Below are 20,121 nucleotides of genomic sequence, written 5' to 3' on the forward strand. Positions count from 1 at the left end.
TATTTAGGACTTACATTTGATAGAAGACTAACTTGGAATCCACACACGATTAAAAAAACAGACATTGAACAAACGATTTAAAATGCTTCATTACCTACTCAACCGACAATCAAAATTACAATTAAAATCTAAACTTTCGACATACACATACCTCCTCAAACCTATTGGGATGTACGGGTGCCGAGTATATGGATCGGTTACAAGTTTACAAGATTACAAAGTTTTCAACCTAAAATTTTAAGACTAATTGTTTCTGCCCCTTTTAACGTAAACAATAACACATTTCACAGAGATCTTCACATGCCAACGGTTTTTCATCCATAAAAACATATTACAGACGTTTTCATAGTAAATTAGAAAATCACACTAACACACAAATACGATTTCTCCATTCCCCACAATTATCACGTAAATGTCTGCAAAGAATATGGATAAGAAACCTCTTAAAAGATTAATATCATTTCATTAATCCAGAGCGGCCGCCAATGGGTAGCTTTCTCCATAACGCCCGTAATGCCACAAACACAAATTACCCAATCTGCTGGTTGTATATAATACATGTACAGTTGTAGATACAAATAAATGAAGTTAAAAAAATAAGCAACTAATTTCACGGCGCTGAAGGTCTACTAAACACGCAACACAATCCAGTATTCAAAAAAGGTATTTTTCGGCGCCGTGAACTAACCTATCATTTTCTCGTCCATTAATAACAATAATTTAAGCGTTTAAAACCAAAGATGATCAGCGATGACAAAACTTTTTATTCATTTCAAACATAATTCTTCCAAGAGTGTGATGTTTTTACAGCGTGCGAGCTTAGCATGTATCAGTTTTTTTTGAACGTTAATAACCCCATAACTTAAACCTATCATAAAGTATAGACGGTACATTGAGGTATCGGTGGCTGCAACGGTTCAGAGTTGTCACGGCGCTTAAAGGTACTATAGGAAAAGGTTTCGACATACTTACAATTTTTTTTTCACCTGCACTTCGAGGATTGAAATGACATCTGCTGTTGCAAACGCCCCTAAAACTTTTTAAAAAACACAAAAACATGCAACTGCCTGCTTTCCATAAATGTTTTCCCTCTTTTAGCCATATTTTCAAATGTGTAATCAAGACTTGGTTCTCGGCGACTTTTGAGGTGGTCACAGAGAGCTGTTAGCAAATTAAGTACTTCTGTAATTATTATATTAATCTATACATGTATATAGCAATCTCAATTGACCGTACTAGCTATTTTAACCAATTATATTTTCAATCTAAAGTCTTGGTTGAGTGAAATAAGAACCCACGACCTTCGGCTCAATTCGCCGATATAGATTGAGATGAGGAGTTGATGTTCGGCTGGATCGAAGTCGCGAAAGCTCACCTGGTTAGAGCTGCGGCGTATTAAGCCGAAGTTCGTAGGTTCGATTCCTGCTGGTTAGTTGCTTTTTCATCTAAGCCAAGACCTTAGACTGCTAAACACATATATGGATTAAAACAATGACCTTTTTTTTTGTTTAACTGTAACTGTTAAAGGTACAGCGGCCACCAGACGAAAGGTTCCCAAGCGGTGGATTACAATTTTTTGTGCAATCATTGCAATTTCGCGCGTCCTATCCCATCCGAAAGTTTTTCCGTGTGAATTCTGTGCTTTTATAGCTTTTCCTCGTTGTATGAGCAATTCTTAGGACGTACTTAGTTTTCAGTCTTCTTGAGAGATCGTCGAAGACTCGCCGCACAATTTATTGTGAAACTTATCTTGACGGGAACTGTTTTTAATAGAAATGATAAATTATGGAGTGAGTGTGGTGTTCAATCCTTTTTAAAAAGATAGTTCCTACTCACAGTAAGTTTTGCCAAGTTGTCTACTTTGTCTTTAGGTTTTGAGAGGATGTTTTTTAGTGACCCCGTACTTCTATAAGCTAAAACCTTCTTGTTTAAAAATTTTACTAACTTTTTCCGATAATTCACCAATGTATGGCAAACAACGGAAACCTAACGATTCAGTTGTGGTGGGGTGGCTGAGTCCTATTGTTGATTCGTTTAAAGTTAATTTTTTTATTCTTTTAACTAGCATCCTATCAATAAATATTTCTTGAAACCCGTTGTTTTTTGCTAAGGTTTTAATAGTTTTTAATTTTTTAAAAATAGTTATCAGCGGAAGTTTTAGCATCCGGTCTATGAGCCAAATGAAACCAGCAGCCTTTTAGGACCATGGGTGGGAAGAATCCGCTGGTATCATAGAGTCTGTAGTTGTGGGTTTTCTATATACGTCTATTTCTATTAGGTTGTTTATTATGGACAGTTTTAGGTCTAAAAAGTTCAAACATCTTTGCCAATTTCCAATGTAAAATTTATATTACTGTGTAGACTCCTTACTGTGAGTAGGAACTATCTTTTTAAAAAGGATGGAACTGTTTTTTATCTCTGCCAAAAAAGTCCAAACGTTTTTTTATATTTTAATTTTTACAACAGTCAGTGTATGTTCAAAAAAGATCACAGCCAATAAATTAATTATATCCAGTCACAGAATATTGTTCGAAAAGTCAAGTTGACAATACATGTCTAAAACAATAAAAGAGTTGAAAGCTAATTTTGGGACTTTTCCCTCCCCTGACAAACTGACATTGGTAAAGAACTGCGAGCGCTATTGTTCTCTAGTTTTTAAGAGTCCGGCAGTGAAAAGGAAAACTCCTTCTATGAGTAAAAACGGATTGAAATCTCGGGGTGAGTTTCTTGATTTCAACTTCAGTCTTTCTGTTAAAAAGAGGTTTAAAGACTAATTGTCTTCCAACTCCGGACGCTGGAGTTGTACCGATCCAAATTTACCAAAAAAAATTCTTTAATCGTTTAGCGTTTGGGTGAATGCGGGTTAATTAAGTCTCCGGCAGGGCAAAACAAGAAGAAATTAACTACACTTATTTGGATTTCCTATCTTCAAACTCTTCTCTTGTATGGTTCAGAATCAATGGATACGACTGGACCGGTTGTTTGTTTAATTAAACATTATGATTATCAGGAAAATCGTTTGAACGTGCAATTAATTTAAAAACTTTCCAATCAGAAGCTGTTTAAGCTTTTTAACATCCCAACAGATATAAAACAATAATTGTAACTTTTGCAATAATTCATTGTTCTGATGTTGTTGAAGTCAAAACCATGAAATACGATTATTACCTTGTCCTTAATTTCTGGTATTGATTCTTAAAGTTTAAAAGAGCTCATCAAGTTCATTAAAATAAATTATAATTCTTGTTTCCAGTTTTATTAAAAGTTAAAACATCGACATAATATTTCAGTAATCGAAAAACTTTTGTAAATCGGTGAAAAATATTTCCATGACACATTCACCGTAAATTCACAAATTCTATGCAACTACTGTAATTAGATGTATAATTTAACTGACAAAGCGTACAAATAAAGACAATTTAAATCAATTGAAAATGACAATAGAGTGTCACAAACATTTTTGTAACATCGTGAATAATAAGGATATCATTTTAGATTCGTCCCTCGATGTTAAGTATTATTATTCAATTTAATTTTATTCTTCCCAACGGCAAAAATTTAAAATCGATTTAAAGCCAATCTAGAGTCAAAACGAATAAATCACTAGGTTAAAAGGTTTAAAAGTGTCGAGGAAAGGGCAAATCCTGGTTTTGCAGCTGCAAGTCAATTATCTTTCCCTTTCTCAATAATCCTTTCTGCCGTGGTTATTGCCTCATCGGGAAACCTTGGACGTGGGGGACGGGAGGACTGATCGTGAAAACCACTCAGCCATCAGTTCGACCCGCTTTCATCGGCAGTATTTAAAGCATTTATGGCGTGTCGCAATTGTTTCTCGCTGGAAAATTCTTCCACAACTCCTCTACCGGACAGTCTCGACGATTTTGGTAAATACAACTAAAACAAAAAAAAAACTCGGCATTAATCAGTTTTACTATCGATAAATGGGCCAAGTTTTACATTTTAGTTGTAACAACATAAAATAAATTAATGTCGCATACTTTTTACACAAATAAGTAAATCAAAACTCTTTATATTTTTTAAACACAAGCACATTTAACATAGCTCCTAACGAAATTAAAAAAAAAAAATAGTCACTGAAACACTCGGAAAAATTATGGGAACGTATTTCTTCATGACGAAGAATTATTATTCTCAACATTACAAACGAAAAAATGGCTAAAGGGCTTATGAGTAGTATGTTCATTTCTGACGGAGCAATTAAAATCCTTCCCTACTATTCATTCATTAACGCTGATGACTGTAGTGAATCAGTAATATTTTTAAAATTTTTATTAAATTAAAAATATTATTTAATTTGGTCGAATATTCAAGATAAGGCCTTTGGAAAATATTATTATCTGGTTAAAGCTTAATCAAAATTGTAAACCAACTTTTTAGGAATATCGATTAGAAATCAATTTTGTTGTAGATGAATCATTAACTTGACAAAAAATACAACTGAATGCCATTTAATACGTTCTTTTTTATAGCTAGCAGTATTGCATATAAAAAACCCATCATCCGGTTATCCTACACAGTACAGTCAATCCACCCACCCATTTAACCTAAATTTACCGTAATATCTACAACACTATTCATAAAATTAAATTCACAACATTTAATAAACTATTCCATAAACAATTATAATTAAAATAGCGATAATTGGTCAAAAACATAATTTAAATATTAAATAATGTTTTGCCATCAGACATTTCTACATCTACTTGTCCGATAGGATCCAACTCCCTAAAAGCATACAGAATCCTTCTGCACTTCATCAATGAACGATATTTAAACTTTTGTTAGGATTTCGATTGAATCGCCACCGTACTACGTTCAAAGAAAACCTAGTATTTTTCGTTCGCGCAATATTGTCTCTGAAATTCGGTAAGTTTTAAGACTGTAAAAAATAAAATAAAAATAAAAACTTACTAAATAATGTTTACTAAATCATTCTTTACTAAATAACGGACAACTCAATCGTTCTTTGCAATATGAAAAGGACAACAGTCTATTCACATACGGTGCAATAAAACAATACTTGATCATTCTACAAATAAATACGTGACAAAGTTTTAGATAAGAAATAAGGGTCATTACTTTTTAAGACTAACAAAAAGTTCAGTATTAAAGTCACGAAATGTATATTAAATTTATTGTTTTAAGATCCAATAGTTCAGAAAATTAAAATAACAATGCGAAGTAACGCTAGGAATCACGTGTAATTGGAATTTCTATTGTGAAGAGTTTTAATAACCAACATACATATGCTGCTTAATGCGTATCATATTGAAAGCTGTTATGTGATAAAACATCACGTGTAGAGCTTTTTAAGAGGATTTTATTACTGAAATTAAACTTAAAATCAAAATAAAAAATTATTCATTAATTCGGAAATATTTTTTTGGATATGACTAAAAGTTGAATAACACCAAGTGAATCTTTCAAATGAGTAGGCCGCCAATAACGTTTAATTTAAAACAAATTCGTAATTTTGAGAAATATATTTACCGTTAAGATTAGAATTGGACAAAATTGTATATTTTAGCGAGAAATTAACAACTGCTTTCCTGAAATTTGTATTTTAAGTGATCTCTTCTAGCAAGTCTTATTAAAAAAATACGTTATTAAAAATGTTCTCTCTAAGCAAATTGCACTCAGCCGGAGGGAAGTTCCATTTTAATATATATTTATTTGAAATAATTAATCGATTATCGTCCTTCGAATGTTTGTAAAAACACGGCAGCATTAGTATTTTTCTCGAATATAAAAAATAAAATAAAATGCATTTTAATTTTATCGACAATATAAAGATTTATTTTGAATTTTTGCCGTTAGAAGCACATGTGAACTCAACACTTTTTAGCATATTACATAATGAATATGTTGCTCAAATGGCTGCAGTTCAATACAAAATACGCGAGAAAGACAGGAAAGAGAAGGAATACATGCGGAGGGCCGGCGATGACCTCAGCTGTTTGTCGGCCCATAAACCTTCCACTTTATATATACATAATGAATATACAAACAAAGATCTTATTAGTTTCCTTTTTAATGATGTTAGAACAATGAAACATTAATTCTGTAGAGTTCATTTCTTATTTTTTTTGTAAATAAAACTAAACTAATTGTCTCCTGTTTAGTGATTTGCTCAATAAACCTAACAATAAATTTCGTTAATTAATGCGCGATTAGGCCTGGTCCAATATTGGTCCACTTTTCCCAATAGAATTATCATCTTCCCTTTTTCTTGAAACTTACGAGGCTTTTATACGATTTGCGCAGTAAGACGTAAAAACTGAACTTATGTGTGTTGTATTTATGATGTACAAACTATGTATTAAAACATCGTTCGTGACATTGACTTTTTTCTCTCAACCAATATCTTATATAAAGATTAATTAATTGAAAAACGTTGTTCGGTCAATCGGGCCCGAACTCAAATGAATTGTTATTAATGGACAACAAAATGACACTTTTTACTACACGGCGCCGAAAACTACAGTTGATGAAGACTGAGCTGTGTTGTGGGTATGGTAGACCTTCAGCGCCGTGAAGTTAGACTTATTTAAAACTTTTTTATTCCGCCACCGGAAAAATGTTAACCTTTCTGTTTTGCATTTAATTATTTCAATTAGTTATATTTTTAATCTAAGGTTTTGGTTCAGATGAAAAATTTAGTGTCACGTGCTAGATTCGAACCTACGACCTTCAGCTCAGTACATTGCAGCTCTAATTGCTTGAGCTATCGTAACTTAGATCAACTGAGCCACCTGTAACCTTAGATTAAAAGTATAAATAATTGAAATATTTAATATGTTCAATTATGACTGTTAAACATTTAAGGATTAATATAGTAATTAAAGAAGTAATTACCTCGCTAACAGCTCCCCGTGGCCACTTCATAATTGCTGAGAATCGAATCTCGATTGCTCGATATTTGAAAATATGGCAAAAACAGGGAAAATTTGAAAGGTTGTTGACTGAGATGAGTAGTAAACCCCTTGACTTTTTTTTTCTCCATCCACCTCCCCGCCGTACCAAAGGGAGACCCCCACCGGCGGTTTATCTTTGACTTATTGTCGCCTGTATCTCTTAAATTTTATTTAAATATTAATTTATTATAGTTTGTTTAAACTTCAATTCTTTTTAATTCACCTCACGTCTTCAATTTCCAAGATTTTACTTATCTAAAAATTGTAAGACTACTTTCGCCGCTGGGCCAAAAAGATTACAGAGTTTTAATTTCGTCGCGGCGTTCTATCATCGGCCGGGGCAAGTCGGCCCCCTCGTTTCATTATTAAAGGATTAAAAAACAATGAAGAGCCGCAGATAATCCCGGACAGCATTGAAATCACCGCCGGCTGGGGCTAAGTAGACGAGTTTCGACCCTATTAAAACCATGGGACGGAGAAAAGGCGAAAGGACACAAAATGGGACCTGCTTCGAACAGAATTGAATCCCACTCATTGAACATTTAGTCGATTTACTTTTGCCCTCGTGGAATTTTATAAACAGAAAAAAAAATCATCGACGAACTTTTTTGTTTGTATTGCTTTTCTCTCTTTTTATTTACATTTATTACAGTTAAGACTGTTACACAGTGGTTTGCCGTTGGACATTTACTACATCGGGTATGTATTTGTTGCTCAAGGGGCCAAACAGAGAAAAAGCCGAATTGTTTACTAGTTACCTTGCTGAAATCTTCCAAATGAAAACATCAATGACAGCTTACTTGAAGTAACAACTACGCCACAAGAAGAAAATATAAAGCTAGTTTCACCTAAAGAAGTAGCACAAGAAATTAAAAATTTACCTGATAAAAAGACTCCAGGATATGACCTTATCACTGAAGAAATACTAAAACAATTGCCAAAAAAGGGTATAGTTAAACTAACATACATATTTAATTCTGCAATCAGACTGAAATATGTTCCCGGCGTCTGCAAATTCGCAGAAGTCATTATGATAAAAAAACAAAAACAGGAAACCGGCGAACGAGGTCAAATCATATAGACCAATATCGCTACTACCGACAGTGTCTAAACTATTCGAAAAGTTATTATTAAAACGAATAAACCCATTGTAGAAAAAAAGAAAATCATTCCTGACCACCAATTTGGATTCCGAACAAGACATTCAACAATAGACCAAATTCACCGAGTAACGGACGTAATAGAAAAATGTTTTGAAGAAAAACAAATTTGTTCTGCTATCTTCCTCGATGTTTCACAAGCTTTTGACAAGGTCTGGCACGAACGACTCATCATTAAACTGAAAGGTATGCTACCAAAGCAGTATGTCGATATTATCAATTCCTACCTAACTGACAGACTGTTTAGAGACAAACAAGAAAATCAATATTCAAAATTAAAAACAATAAATGCAGGAGTGCCACAAGGTAGCATATTAGGTCCACTGCTTTACTTGTTATACACCAGTGATTTTCCGAAAATAGATGGATTAAAATTGCTACGTTTGCAGATGACACAGCGGTGATGTCACTAGGACCGACTATCACCCATTCAACCAAAATCCTCCAAAATGCATGTAATAAGATAAACGAATGGACAAAAAATGGAAAATCAAGCTAAATCAGCATAATTCAGTTCATATAATCTTTACAAACAAAAAAGTGGACCATATTCCGTCGCTCACAATCGATACTACACCACTACTATACCATACAGCGATACAGCTAAATATTTGGGAATGACCTTAGATGCCAAGCTGAGATGGAAAGAACACGTGAAGAAAAAAAGGACAGAAATTGGTTTAAGGTATAGACAACTATACTAGTTGATAGGGCTTGGCTCCAACCTTGCAATACAAAATAAAATATTATTGTATAAACAAGTCATAAAGCCTATGTGGACATATGGTATTCAACTATGGGGTTGTACCAAACACAGCAATATCAACATCATACAAACACTCCAAAATAAAATCTTTGGTCAATGCACCTCGGTACATAAGGAATAAGGACTTACATAGGGATCTTAAGATCCCTGAAGTCACGGCAGAAATACAAAGATTTGCCGCCAAACACCAGGCTCGCCTCAGCCAGTACGGGAATGTGGAAGAGACCAAACTCTTACAAAACCGAAACATGCTCAGAAGATTAAAAAGAACAAAGCCATATGAACTTGTGTAGTTAAAAATGAATAGTGAAATGTAAATCTTATTGTACCAATGGGTTCATAAGAATGTAAACATTTATTTATTCTATAACATTATCGTTAAATTAATGGTTGGTCTAACAAGACCAGTTTTAATAAATAAATGTAATTAATAAAAAAATGTGGCCAAAAGTGAACTTTGTATTGAAAGGACGTTATTATACGTTATAGTTTAGGGTCCGGTATATTTCTAGTCTGTAAGTTCTCATGGGTGCAAGGAGTAGAGTGTTTTTGTTCTGTAGCGTCGGTTTAGAACTATTGTAAAAAATAATATTAGATATTTATAAGAAATATTTACTTATTATACATATGTATCGAGTCGGTAAATAAAGAATGGGGGATTATGCGCTTTCTCCTTTTTCGTATTTAAACCTACCCTGGTTTAGACATTTTGAACAGGGAGAAAAATTACAAGAAACACATACAGTAATAATTAAAAAGAAAAGAAAAGAAAGATTCGAAATTCAAAAAATCTTCTCTTCAAAGGTCACAACTTTATAATTATTTAATTACTTATGTCCAGTCAGTCAACCATAGAATTTCAAGATTTTTCACGTTACAATTAATTAAGGTTTTCAGTTGAGATAAAAAAGTCAATGGCACGAGCGGGATTCGAGCCCACGATCTTCGGCTAAATACGCCGCTGCTCTACCACTTGAGCCATCGTGACCTCGATCCACTCGGACACCAACCTCTCATCTCAACCAAACCTTTTGAATTTTCCCTCCTTTTTGCCATTTTTTAAATGTGTAATCAATTTGATTCTCGGTGTCAAATCAAATCTCAAGCTCGTGCCATTGACTTTTTTTATCTCAACTGAAAACCTTAATTAATTGTAAGAAATTAATTGGTCATGCGGGCCACGAAACTAGTGAATTTTTCATTGTTAAACTGTCGGGAGTACACACATATATTTTCAGACTGAGACGAGTGTAATTTGTCAGTTCAAAAGTATAGTTCTGTTCGTGGATCTATAAATAATTTCAAATATATCATTCAGAACAGAATTTTGTTTGACAAGAAATGAAAGACTTGAAGGTTCGGGAGCATATTTGTTTCTAGTTGTCAACAAGAAAACTCCGCATAAAGGAAAGCTTTTTGACCTGTAAAATCTCGTTTAATAATAAAATGGAGAAAAGCTGATCGAGTTTAACAAGTCTTGTCTCTAGGCAGCATAAGGGCTTTTATTTATTTTTCATATTTTATTTTTTGATTGTTATATACTATAACATTTTTTGTTTATACTGAACCGGCACAGGGTCTCTTAATGGAATGTCTCCCCTCGCGGGTTGAAGACAGACCCAGTAAGTAATCCTGTGCCGGTTTAGCATTCATTGACTCGCAGACCAAAATCCATCGTCAATTTTTTGTTTAGCTGAAACTCGTGCAAATTGTGAGATTGCTTGTAGAGGTCGAAGTAGGTACGGACACTTTAGTCGTTTCCAAAATCTGGTCGTATTGGCGTATTGAAAATACGCAGCAGCTCTAACCATTTGAGCTACGGCGACATCGATCCGCCCAGACACCATCTCCTCATCTCATTGAACCGAAGGTCGTGGGTTCGAATCCCGCTCGTGACACTTGCGTTTTCATCTTAACCAAGATCTTATATTAAAAATATAATTCATTAAAATAATTACTAGGTCAATTATGACTGCTAATGGCTATTGCGTCTCAAAAGGTTGAAGGTTGAAATGAGGAGTGGGCGTCGGAGTGGATCGAAGTCACTATAGCTCAGATCATGAGGTTGGTTAGAGCAGCGGCATATTTATCCTCATCTCATTGAGCCGGATGTCGTAGGTTTGAATCTTGCTCGTCACACTTACGTTTTAATTTCAACCAAGATCTTATATTAAAAAGTTAAAAGATCTTATATTAATTAAAATTAATGAAGATTATTGATTCTTTGTAAATTTGCCAAAATTTTATTTATCCGATTTAGAAGATGTTGCCGATATTTTTGTAATTTTTGTAACTCTATTTGCTAGATTTACACCACTTAACTACTTGAGTCTCATTGTCAGTTGCTTAAATTCTGGGTCTTTGAAAACAAAACGAAGTAACGAGGATGAACAAAGAGTAATTGGGTCAACCGCTTATTGTTTTTATAATGAGCATTGAGGTCGTTTAATTTAAAAAAAAAATCTATGTTAAAACATAGATCCAGTCCCTCAAACCAAACAGAGAAATATCGTGCTAATGCAGCATCTCGTTTCTGGGAAACGATTGTAGAATCTTGTAATAAAATCTTATAAATGTTTTTACTTTCATAGCGTTGTTTATGATCATCAAAATATTTTTAAAATTAGTTTCCGTTTAAAACCGTGGATAATTACACGATAAAAAGGTGCAGAAATGCTTTGTTCAAGACGAGAGACTGATGATTAAATGGTATATTAAAAAATGCGCTAACTTCATCCACGAAATTTATTTTGAAAAAGTTCTTTGTGACTTTAGATTGCTAATAAAACCCACGTGCACTCATGCTTGGCCTGTTATATCGAAAAAGCTGATCCGTTCTTTTAAAGAAACAACTTGACTCAGCTAACGATCCCAATTCTGAAGCTATTAGATTCGCATTAGCCGGCTAGATTTACAGGGATTAAAAGGGCGTAAGGGTAAGCAATTTTTAAACGGTTTACTGAAAATGTATTATATATATATATATATATATATATACACATATACATATACATACACCTTCAGTCGCTATCCGCCCTTCTCCGAGTGGGTCCCACCTATTTTAGATAGTGATAATTAGCTTTAATCGGATTTCCCACATGTAATTTATTAAATTGAATAAATGTTTTCAACCACGAAGATCTTGGAATTTTTCAACCTATCAACAGAAAATGATATGAACCGTAGAGTTGGTAATATATAAAATAAGATGATTTTTATCATTTATAAAATAAAAACATTCGGATCGTTGTTACTTATTTAGGGTATGAAGTTGGAGTTTGGTTGTTCGTTGATGTTGAGAAATGTTACTTTCACAAGGAAAAACGGCCGGGGATTTCAATTTAAAACGAGAGAACAAGACATCGCTTTTCATATTTTCCCGTTGGGGTAATATGAGAGAGAAAGGTCGCCACGGTACCCCCAGTTGGCCCGAGATAATATTTTGCATATTGAAGACAAAAGACCTGACCCTAGATTATGAATAACGCGACGTTACTTTACTATCCGATGTACTCCAAGGCCGGAAATATGGCTTAATCTTTAAAAGGTCTATATCACAAACCGTACGATCCGATAACGGGTTGTATTAAAATCTAAATCTAAACATAAATCATCATTGTTGACAAGCTGTTTATCAAGATTTGAAATAATAAACTTCTCATATAACTCGGAAGTAAAAAATGGCCGCAAACGATTGTGTTACGTCTCTTCGGGTCGTCTCAAATATTATTTTCCCAAGTGGATACAACAAAATACAATAAAATTAAATGGTCTGAAAACGTATTGCATGGAAAGTAATAAAACACCACACAATAAAAATAATAAATTAATAAGAAAATTTTCCGATTAAAAAAAGCAAATTTTTGCAGTTCCAAGACTTTGGTAATTATGCAGATATCGACACAATCTTTTTTTTAAAACTTTTTATTTGATTTTTACAACGCAACAAGTAAAACATAATATTTAAATATAAACATATTAACGGTAGCATGAAAGCTTGACCAGCTACCATCCAGTGATGGTAGCCGTTAGTACATCAATAAGATGAGCGAGATGTATTCCGTCCTAGAAGACTGATGTCAAGTGTTAAGGTTGTCGCGGGGCCACCGACGACTCAGTCTTCTGTTTGGATTATTAGGTAATGAGGTGGATGACAGGTTTTTGACGAAAGGGTTCGGAAGATGGGGTAATTTGGAATGGAACGTTTTGTAGCGGGATTGGGCTAGCTCGGTAATAAGAGGGACATTAGGTTGGTATGGATGGTGTGATTGGATACATAGAGAGAGGAGTTGACTAATGTTCTGAGGATTTTAGATTGAAGGGATTGGATTCGATTGAGGTTGGGACGCTTAGCAGTCCCGTTAAGTTCAAGTCCGTATGTCCAAATGGGAGCCAGGAGGGCAATGTAAAGTTTTCTTTTGTTTTTTAGTAAGAGTTTTGATCGTCTGTCGAGTAGTTTAAGCATGAAAAATCGTGTTACAGTCTGTGCGCTTAAGTCGTGTTTGTGGGTTTCACGTCAATCGTTTATCCAGGTAGAGGCCATGGTTCGCAATTGGGATGGAAACGTTGTTGAGTTATACTGGGGGGAGCGTTTTCTTGTTTAGGGTAAATATTATGTTTATTGATTTGGTTTAGTTGACCTTGATTCTCCACTGACGGAGCCAGCATTTTAGGATGTTCAGGTGATTTTGAAGATTGCGGGAAGCTGTGGCAGGATCTTTATCAGGAGAAAGGATTGCGGTGTCATCGGCAAAGGTAAAGTGATAGGTTGCATAGGTAGGTCGGAGGTATAAATTCAATAAGGGAAAGGAGCGAGCACGCTGCCCTGTGGGACACCTGCTAGAATAGGATGAATAGGAGGCAATGAATTTCTGTGGGATACTTGGAAGTAACGATCATTAAGGATTTTAGGAAAAGGTAATAGGTTGGTGTTGGAAGTTCTTGAGCTTCCACAGCAGCCCAGAGTGCAATATTCAATCAAAGGAGACACAATCAAAACTAAATATTATATGTTTATAATTTTGGGTTAATTAATATTTTATAGGAACAAATTGAGTGAAGTGTGTGGATTAGGGTCACCCGGATCAACCCAGTCCCCTTCTAATGATAATCTAACAATCATTCTCGACCAATGCGCAACAATTACTATATTTTTAAAAAATTATAATAATATAAATTGATCGTTTAAAAGCGTCAGATTTTATTTTGTTAGTTTTAGGTTCGGCTACATTGGTCACCGTCAGCCCTCGCTTCTTTAGATGTGCATTTCTTTTCTTGTCTTTCTAACCTCCTAATTGCTTTTACCGATTCTTCTCCCAAGTTATGATATTTTATGATGTTTTTTAACGATAACCAACTCTCTCTCTTTTCTTTATCCTACTGCTGGCCTGTCGGAATCAGTCAGGTCAATTGCGGACAAAATAACACAAATAACAAACAAAATTACACAAAAACATGATAGTCTGGTTCACACAACCCCAGAGTACTGAATCGAGATGTTGGGGATATGCTCTTCATTCACGCTAATAAATTACACTAGAATTTGTTCAAACTACCCCAGAGTACTTGATATTCCTCCGGGAAATTGTGGATAACCCTCTTCATTCACACTATTCCAAGATTATTCGATATTTCTCGGGATAGTTTATAGTCTCTTCAGCATTTTATATCTAAGGTTTCAGTCAATTCGTTTTAGTCGTGTGTTTGTTTGTGTGGATTCCACTTAAGACTTTTTCCAAGTAAAGTCCGAGATATCGTATACTATTCGCTGGAGGAATTGGGGTAGACACGTAGGAGACTTGTACGATTTAGTGTGAAAACTGTGTTTAGATTTTTGATTGTTTACCTTGATTCTCCACTGTCGCAGCCAGGGTTCAGGCTTAAGAAGATGGGATTGGAGGTTGCGGATAAAACCTAATCTATTGTCGGATAACCACCCCTAATCTGTTTATAAAATGAGAAAACATACTTATATTATCGCTTAAATTTAAGTTAAGTTTTGAGGTTAATCGAAAAAACCTGGCGGTCGTGCAAAACTGTTCATCAGAGGGAGAGGTTTAATTTGTATCATTGGTGACTCGTAAAAACATAAATGGCGAAAAGAAGCTTTTGTAACTTTTTTTTGGCATCAGATAGTCACTACAGCTTGTCACTCAACAGGTTATTAGCCCTAGTCCACGAGCCACGCCGACCCCTGCCGGGTCCAGCGTCGACTTCACAGCACCAAGACCCAGGCGACCACCGGACCCTCTTCTAAATTTACCTTCTTATTCTTAGCAGGGCGACCTGAAGACCACATCTATCTCGCTGCCTGGGTTAGAATTTTAAATCAATCAGAAAACGGGAAGGGTCCACGGGTACTCCGAGGCCGAGCACCTACGTCTCAAATGAAGTCAAGAACTGATTTTTTTGATAAATTGATATAGAAATTTATAAATTTCCTGGTATCTTTTAGTGGTATTAAAATTGAAAGGATTTGTAATTAATATGGCAAGATGCTCAAATCTTTCGTTTCTAAGCTGTTTATATTTACGGAAAATTATAATTATATGTGCCAGCGTTTTAATTGTTAAAATGAGCAGAATAAATCCTTGTTAACTCCCATGTGCTTGACACCAATAATATTTTCCTTTGTTAAACTCTGCTATCCTTTCCCTTAATTCATAATTCAGTTACTGGCAGCATTATCATTATTTCTATGCAATGCTCCTTTGGCCAACCCCTCAACTCTAGTGTGTTCTGTAATAGTAGGATTTTTCTACATTTTTGTGACAAATAGGAAAGTACAAATTTGTTCATGCAGACAATAACACTTTTGAGATTATAAAGCACCAAGGAGAGGATTATGATAATAAAGTTCCTGAAGAGAAACATCTGGGCTTTGACGATGGATTAAAAATTAAAAACAGTATCAGCATCATATAGTCAGCTTTGTAATTTATTCTCTGAATTTTGTCTTCACGCTTTCCTCTTTACCACTGAAAGAAATTTAAATAATTGTTGTTTGTCTGACATAAATAGATCCATCTTTTTCTAACAGCCCTCGATTTCTAATTTCAAATCCGATTAACAATCAAGCAGTTTAATACCCGTTTCAATCAGGATAGACAGACAGTATAAGAATAGTTATTTTATCGTTATATAAATAAACCCTTCATAATAAAACTTTATGAAAAAATTAATTTTACCTTCTAGCTAGAATATTTGTTTTCCTAGATTAGTCAAATTTAAAGCAATTATTTCTGAAAATACAAAAACATGTCTGAATATACAAAAATGATGACTGTCAACGATTCATAATTTTGTGCATGACGGAATGAACCACGGAAAGGGACAAATCAGGAAAAACCTCCAAAAGTAAAGACAAATTAGTGAATGTCGGTTGGTAAAGAAGATAAAGCTTATTTTCTTTTCTGCATAACGAACTTTTTGCAAACAATATTTTTCAAATCCTTTTGTTAAAAGCGGTTTATTTGGGGGTTAAACAAAAGACATTTTTCCCTGTGGGAAATTCCGCAAGATAGATTCTTCCAAATAGGAAAGAAGCTTGGGACACACTTAGTGCGTCTCGCTTCGATTCTCGTCGGCAGGTGCTTTCAGAGGATGAAAGTGGTGGAAAAGATTACAATGAGACCTTTGTCTGAAAGCGCTTTGGTGAAATAAGGTTAAATTTACCTGATCAGTTTTTTCTTAACTTGTTCATATTTGTTCATGATTAAATTAAAAAAATAACAAGTAAACAATATTGTTTAACAGCTTAGACTGTTTGCCTGATTCGACGAGGAAAAATGAGATCAATATAAAGGTGAAGCTATGCATGAAAGAATTTGTACTGAACTGTGAAGAAAAGTTTAATTAAATTTATTAGGAAAATTTCTGTTATAGAAAAAGTAGATTCTTCTCTACAATACAATGAATTCAATTATTCAATTGAATATTGTTTAATTTGTAGAAGTTTCAAAGTAATGCGAGTCAGTACAGGTTTACATTAATCGAACAAATCGAACATTAGGATCGGTAAAAATATCACAAAGGAGGAAAAAGTTAAAATTGAGTTATTATTGCTTTAAATTAAAAAAAGGTCTGGGAGGATAAAATGTTATCGTCTGTTAATTTTTTACTCAATCCCGTTAAAATAATATATTCAATATCTATTAGCTTTTCCAATCCGACTTAATTTACTCTTGGCTTTAAACTTTTTAATTGCCACGAGTAATGTTTTCTCCCTTGTGGTCTTTTTGCTTTTTGCACCGGAATAAATATAAAATTCACGATCATCCTTCCCGCTCGTGACATTTACGATTTTATGATAGGCTATAAATGTCAAAATCTCGTGGCAAAGGTGGTACAAACGGTGTAAAAACGCTTGGCCCTAATCTCTTTTATTCTCGCTTCGACCAGGACTTAAAACCTGCACCTTCCGGAACTAAGTAGCCGTTTTATTAATGATAAAGAGCAAACGAAAATCAGAAATTTGTTGAACATCATTAGCATTATCAATTAAATTCTTTCTCATGAACCTTAGAACACCGTTTAAGAAATATTTAACGAAATATTTTCTCCTTCGGATGGTGTATTCTTTTTGTCGAATTTTTTATTGTCTTAAGATAATCTTAATCATACAATTTTCCGACATTCATTTCTGGAATAAGAAGAACGAAAGAATTATCTGCTTCCTTGTCTTACTTTCGAATTTTGCGTTCTGGTTTAGATTATTTCGAGATCGTGAGATGGGGTCTGGTGTGACGTACGTTTTAGAAAAACATTTTCTTCACCGTGCCAACGTTGCGATCTTTATCGAGATCATCTTCAGGGCTCTTATGTGTCGAGTCTATGGCCACTCTCAACACGACACAGAAGAATGACACATCTACACGGAAAACAAGCACTTTGAGCCCTGAAGATGATCTCGATAAAGATCGAAACGTTGGCACAGTGAAGAAAATGTTTTTCTAAAACCTACGTCACACCAGACCGCATTTCGCGATCTCCGAATAATCATTAACTAACGGTCACTAAACACCACACTGTTCTGATTTAGCTTAAAAATTTGGCTGTGAGGATAACATTATAAAGCTTTTTAGAATCCTGGACTACAAAAGATATATTTTAATTAGATGCAGTTACTCTCTTTTTTTCTGTTTGAATTAGCCGTAAAGAATAATTAGTTCTTTTATAAATTTTTTTTCAGTTCATTAATGATTCTTTGAAATAAACTTCATTTAATAAAACATGCCTTTCAGGAGTTCCTTTGTTTCCAATTTTCTTAAGACTTAATACATTTAATTTGACTTAAAGTTAATTATCTGAATATATTCTTTTGAAGAAGAATACACCTGATTGTGCTAAAATATTCATCAAATAAATAATAAAAATATAAGGTAAATATTAATATTGTTTTAGATATATTGTACTTTTCAAGTTTTATGCTTAAAACTCGTTTGTTCTTTTTAGTTAATCGAAAGCTAGCGTATAGTATTAAGGAATCGGTTTCACCGATAATTGTATCAATGCCAAAAGTTATAACAAGCACAAATCTGCTGAGCTTGTGAACTTATCACTTAATTTATATCTTAAAACAAATTTATACTATTTCTTTTTTACCTGTGAAACTGATAGTCTGAAAAGTAACGAAAGCAGCACAGTCGATCAGGTCAACAGATTAGAAAATCAGTATAAATAAAAGCGAACGCCCAGCTAGAACTGGGAATACAATTCACAATATTCATTGAAACAAAAAACGTACTAAATCAACAAAATTTTGATAATTCACTTTTACTTCATTTGTAGAAATTCTCATATGAATTAAAAAAAACAACTATACATTTGGTGTAAAATAAACGTTAAAACATACATACAAATTAGAAATGAATTATATCAAAGTAGTTGCAAACATTGGAAAATTTGGAAGATATTTTTCTACATTCTTATTCGGGCCTTTACCATTTGTTGTCATTCTCCGATGTGCTGACCCTACATATACATCAGGGAGTCCACCCACCCCGTTATATGGCTGGGTCGCTAGTATCCCCCTTAAGCCATATGCCCATTCCAACGAGGTTAGGATCCGACGGGGCCTATGGACAGGTTTCAGTTTTGAATGATTTCTAGACTTATTTATAAATATTGTTTAGCTTTTAAAGTATTTAAAGTTCACGGCTGTGCGATTACATTTCAAAGCCCGGTTTTGAAAAAAAAGATGAACGAATTTTCTGCGATTGAAAAACTTAATGCCGTCAACAAAGACATCAAGTCTTCCTTAAAAACCTTGGAGCAAGAATTGTTCCAAGTTGAAAGGGCGGCTTATGAGAAACCAATATTAGAGAAAGTCTTAAAAGAAAATGAAGAATTAGAACGTATTATTGAAGAGAAAGTCCGGTACCTTACTGAACTGGAACAGCGGTACAAGCAGGCTAATCCTGAATCAGAATCTAATGATTATGNTTCACTTCCAAGAAACCCCTCCTTCATTACATCCCCAAGCCTTTGCTAATATTAATATTTTTAATTGAATCCGTCTCGGGCTTTCATCGAGTATAGACCGAAGATTCCCTAATTGGAAGTGGTTATTCCAGTTTTGTATTTGCTTGTTGTGTAATAAATAGTATGCTTTTTAAAAATTAGTTTACTACTAATATATATATATATATATATATATATATATATATATACACACACATATGTAAGCGCGTCTCTTCTGTTTTGGGCCCAACCCTGAATTCGGAGAATCGAAAACAAGGTCCCAGAGGTTTTCTTATGATCGGACCTGACTACAATAATTTAATTTATTGATCAGGCACCTTTTTTGGATATACAAAATTCCAATATTCAATTCAAACCAAAATAAATACGAAAATAAATTTATTATTACAATTTATTTTCAAAAAAGATTACAATATCTTTTATTATTATTTTTAATTTAAAGAATCTTTTATTCTATAATAAAACCTATTTCAGAATTTACAAACATTAATTTTAAAATCGAATTTAATTCTCGTTTTATAAAGAAAACTAAAAGAGATCTTTTAGTTTTCTTTACAAAAATATATTTTTTGTTACAACTCTTTTTTAAATTAAAATACAATTATTATTTTAGTTTTTGACGTCAAAATATAAAATTTACACACTTTAATTGTGTGCACACCAAATTTTTCTTTATTACTAATTAACAGCTCTTAACCCACGGAGGACAGAAAGGGAATTGCTTTATTGACTGAAAAACTAGCCCTTTCCTAGCCCCTACTCCTTTCACTGTCAGATG

General features: G+C 33.9%; 1 protein-coding gene across 1 annotated transcript in view; it reads left to right on the top strand.

Annotated features, from left to right (window-relative positions):
- The window catches only part of LOC106668297 (glycine receptor subunit beta-type 4-like), a 484,524-nt gene that overhangs the window by 12,188 nt on the left and 452,215 nt on the right, over window positions 1–20,121 (top strand). The window lies entirely within an intron of this gene.

Source organism: Cimex lectularius, unplaced genomic scaffold, assembly GCF_000648675.2.
Source record: "Cimex lectularius strain Harlan isolate CLEC.00 unplaced genomic scaffold, Clec_2.1 scaffold11, whole genome shotgun sequence".
NCBI lineage: Eukaryota > Metazoa > Arthropoda > Insecta > Hemiptera > Cimicidae > Cimex > Cimex lectularius.